The sequence below is a fragment of the Notothenia rossii genome, assembly GCF_949606895.1.
Source record: "Notothenia rossii genome assembly, chromosome: 4".
Lineage (NCBI taxonomy): Eukaryota > Metazoa > Chordata > Actinopteri > Perciformes > Nototheniidae > Notothenia > Notothenia rossii.
The window spans coordinates 41,315,833-41,320,861 of NC_136902.1; positions in this window are offsets into that span (position 1 = coordinate 41,315,833).

The window sequence follows — 5,029 nt, forward strand, 5'->3', positions numbered from 1 at the left end:
CAGGAAGTGATCACATAATAACAGTTTTAGGACTCATTCCTGCACCACTAATCAGACTGTCAGTGTTTTTCAATTACATATTCAACTTGTGGTCAAACTAGCAAAAACTGTAATAGAGCTTTACATTGGTTCTATTTATCCCCCCTGCTGATGTCAGGCTGGAGCAGATTTGGTTCTAGATCAAGACTGATTTACCCTTGGCTGGGGAAGCGCAGTTTATTGGCCCTCTCTCAGTGACACCCTGGTGGCTCATCACAGTGACATCCTGCCGAGCGGACTGACAGCGGATAGATTGACAGGAAGAGTGCCTGAGATGCTGATCATTTTTGTCAAGCTGAGACAGTAAAATGCTGCAGCGACCCATAAATATTGAACCTGCCCAGAGGCCAATGACCTGTACCGGCTGAGAGTGGCCTTTCTGGCAAGGTGGAAGGATGTGGATGATTGTGTGTGTGTGTGTGTGTGTGTGTGTGTGTGTGTGTGTGTGTGTGTGTGTGTGTGTGTGTGTGTGTGTGTGTGTGTGTGTGTGTGTGTGTGTGTGTGTGTGTGTGTGTGTGTGTGTGTGTGTGTGTGTGTGTGTGTGTGTGTGTGTGTGTGTGTGTGTGTGTGTGTGTGTGTGTGTGTGTGTTTGAATGTTAAAGAGGGAGTCCATTAGGCTGCAGGGAAGTGTCCATCTAGAGGAGAAAGGGGGCAAAGTTCAAGTGTTTTGTGTTTGTTTTCTAGGTGGAAATATGTAATGGCAAACAGCATTGCTTCACATTGCCATAACAAAAAGCATTACAAAAAATATGCTACACTACAGACACTTAATTGTAAGTGTGCATCATGGAGTGTATCATGGAGTTTGAATTTTAACTACAGTTTAAACATGTCATTTTTAATAGTTCAAAAATTCTAGGTGCTAGCTGCCAATAAAATCTATTCATAGGATGAAAGCCTATAGATTATGGAGACCCTCCCCAGGGAGTAATAGAAAGGGCTTCTCACTGCTGATGGTTTGATGGTGAAGGGGTGAAGTGGCTTTTACTGCAACGGCGGCATATACACAAAAGGTGTAAGTTATTTTAGCATACGTTAATATACATTCACTAGAATTTTCTCCCTGAGCGCATGTGATATTACCTGCAACCGAGAACAGCTTGGAGTGTTTCCTGAAGTGTCTGTAATACACGCATAATAGTTTTACGTGGCTGTGTGAATAAACATTGTGTGTGTGTTATGACAGAGTGAAGACTGACAGCTCCTCCTCCCCAGTTGTTACATTAGCTAACGGGTTTATTGGCCCCTGAGTGACAATTAAACAAATATAAATCTCGTTTTAGGCAGATTTACCGTCACTTTTTCAAGAACTCACTGTTTCAGCTTCAGTAAAAAGCTGATAAAAGAATTCAGGGATTAGATTATAATATAACTGTTGGTCCCTTTTGGACCTCTTGTTTTTCCCACACTGTTACATTAAATGTACCACGTTGTCTTTAAAGAGATTATTTGAATTGGTGGTTTATACTAAGTTAGTTTATCAAGTATGTTCGATGGCCATCACACACCCACCTGTCAAACACCCACCCAATTTGGAGAAACAGAAGGTGACATATTTTAGCAGCGGCTCCCTTGACAAAAAGCCGATTGTATTTTTCCATTGGATTTCAGAATATTGCACAAAATAAGCTCTGTGGCCAACACATGTTTATAATACTTCGCATATAATGTGCAGCGGGATAATCTCCACATATTAACACCACTATATGACTTTTGAAGCACCAATGTCATCGCCAAGAAGTAAAGGTGTACCAGCAGGATGCTAAGTGATGTACAGCTATAGACAGGGGCAGCATCAACACCTATTTGAGATATCTAAAAAACAATCAATATTTGGTAAAGTGTCAGCAAAATGTCACCACTTTCCCTTTCCGTCAGAGGGTGCTTTCCTTTTAGTGAAGTAAGATAGTTTGATAGTAATAGATCAATGCTATTTTGGTTTAGCCAATGTATAACATTGCAGCCATTTGTAATGTTGTTGTTTGATCACATTATACTGAGGGCATCTTCTTTTTGGTCCATCATTCACACATAATTAACATGTATATTTCTAGCTTCCAAACATGCTGGTCTGAACGACATGCCAGCGTATGAATACCCTTTCCCACCGTTCATAAACAAATCTGGAAAATGTTCTAAATTAATTAAACATGACTTGTTAATTGACTGTACATTATGAAACAGCAGGAGACAGGAGGCAGAGTGAGACTGAGAGAGCGGCAGAGAGACTCCAGAGACTAATGAGCTAACTGTGGGGTGTTCTTCCTCATGTGACTGCTGTAATTGGGTCAGTCAATAGCCCTGCGTGGTGCTGCTGCTGGTGGAGAGGAGCCCAGAGCCATCATCTGACATCACAGCCCACACAGCGCTGCCGATGTGGGCCACAGCAGCAGCCAGATAGCCGCCTCAACCAGCCACTGTCTACCAGTTACCACCCATAATAACACTACATCTCAAGATCAGTACATGAAATGCTCGTGGACGTGGTAGCACTTATTTTAAACATTTTGTTGGCAAAGCTATCTAATCTGTCTCTATGATGTATTCGGGGACTTTATTTGACACAGTTATCTTTTAATGAGGTTACCAAAAAACTATCTTTCGGTCGTCTCTGCCTGCAGAACGGAAATTATGAAGGCTGTGTTGGTGGGTACTTTGCTAGCTAGCTAGCAGCTACATACTGTAGCAGTCTGCCAACCAGCCCGTCAATTTGTTGCAAAAAGCATATCGTTCTGGTCAAGGCTCTAACCAGGTGTCATCCCTCAAATTAACCAAACTGAATATTTCCTGTTAGCTGGAAAATTACATCAAGACATAACTTGAAATTGTTGCATAATTCAGTTCATGACCAAAAACGTGCTAAACTAATTTCCATCAGCCTCGCCTGTAGCCTACTCTGTTTATTGCTAAATAGCAAATGCTAAACATGCTAAACCAGTGGTTCCCAAAGTGGGCCCCCCCCCCCCCCCCCCCCCGTCATGACAGGGGGGGGCGCGAGATACCAGGAGTAAAAATGGTTATTAAAAGAAGAAAATAAAAATTCATAATTTGAAAAATGATTGATTCGAAAATAATATTATACAGTACAGTACTATTACGTCTGGGTCTCTGTGTTTCATTAAAGCTCGGCTCTGTGTGTGTGTGAAACTAGCCATTTTGTTTGCGTGCACGAGAGAGAGAGAACACACCGGTACCGGAGATCGTTGTTGTTAGCTTCTGGTGCTAGCGAGCTACGCTAACAGATATAAGGAATTTTTTCAACAACAAAGTGGAGGAGAGTCCTCTCCTGTCAGACTGAGAGGCTCAGTGAGCTAAAGGACTCTCTCAGTGTTATCTCAGTGGGTCTCAAACGTTTTGGTCACCATTAATGTAAACAATTATTTCCGAGGCACACGTTTATATTATATTACATTACATTGCATTTAGCTGACGCTTTTATCCTAAGCGACTTACAATAAGTGCGTTCGACCAACAAGAAACAAACTTGAAGAAAACAGAATCATATAAGTACATCAGGTTTCATAGAGCTAAAACATTTCAAGTGCTACTCAACTGGCTTTAGATAAGCCAGTCCTTTATTAGTATATAAGTGCTCTGTTAGCAGTTTCTTTGTTAGTAATTCTATCGCTCGAAGTGGAGTCAAAAGAGATGAGTTTTCAGTCTGCACCGGAAGATGTGCAAGCTATCTGCTGTCCTGATTTCAATGGGGAGCTCATTCTACCATTTTGGAGCCAGGATAGCAAACCCACGTGTTTTTGCTGATGGGAACTTGGGTCCCCCTCGCAGTGCGGGTGCAACGAGCTGTTTGGCTGATGCAGAGCGGAGTTCACGTGCTGGGGTGTACAGTTTAACTATGTCCTGGATGTAGGAAGGGCCAGATCCATTCGCAGCATGGTACGCAAGTACCATTGTCTTGAAGTGGATTCTAGCAGTTACCGGAAGCCAGTGAAGGGAGCGGAGGAGCGGCGTGGTGTGGGGGAAATGTAGGAAGGTTGAAGACCAGACGAGCCGCTGCATTCTGGATGAGCTGCAGAGGTCGGATGGCACATGCAGGTAGACCAGCCAGGAGGGAGTTGCAGTAGTCTAGGCGTGAGATGACGAGAGCCTGGGCCAGAACCTGCGTCGCTTTCTGGGTCAGGAGGGGACGTATCCTCCTGATGTTGTAAAGCGTGTATCTGCAGCAGCGGGTTGTAGCAACGATGTTTGCAGTGAAGGACAGTTTGTTATCTAGGGTCACACCCAGATTCCTTGCAGTCTGAGTCGGGGAAACAATAGAGGTGCCGATGTTGATTGTTAGGTCAAGAGTTGGACAATCTTTTCCCGGAAGGAAAAGCAGTTCAGTCTTGTCAAGGTTGAGCTTCAGGTGGTGAGCAGACATCCGAGATGTCCGCTAGACAAGCAGAGATGGTGCGACGACCTGGGTCTCTGAGCGGGGAAAGGACAGAATTAATTGGGTGTCATCAGCAGTGGTATGAAAAACCATGCGGGCTAATGACAGATCCGAGCGAGCTTGTGTAAAAGGGGAAGAGGAGGGGACCAAGAACAGAGCCCTGAGGGACCCCTGTAGTTAATTGACAAGGGTCAGACTCGGACCCTCTCCAAGTTACCCTGTAGGTACGGTCTTTGAGGTATGAGGTGAGGAGGGAAACTGTAGAGCCTGAAACTCAAAGTTCTTGGAGAGTGCGAAGGAGGATCTGATGGTTCACCGTGTCGAATGCAGCAGACAGGTCCCGAAGGATGATGACAGAGGAGAGGGAGGCTGCTTTAGCCGTGTGCGGTTCCTCAGAGACAGCAAGGAGAGCAGTTTCTGTGGAGTGACCTGCCTTGAAACCAGACTGATGCGGATCCAGAAGGTTGTTCTGATGGAGATAACAGGAGAGTTGTTTAAAGACAGCGCGTTCAAGTGTTTTAGACAGGAACAGGAGGAGAGAGACAGGCCTGTAGTTTATAACACCAGATGAGTTGAGAGTGGGTTTCTTTAGGAGAGGGT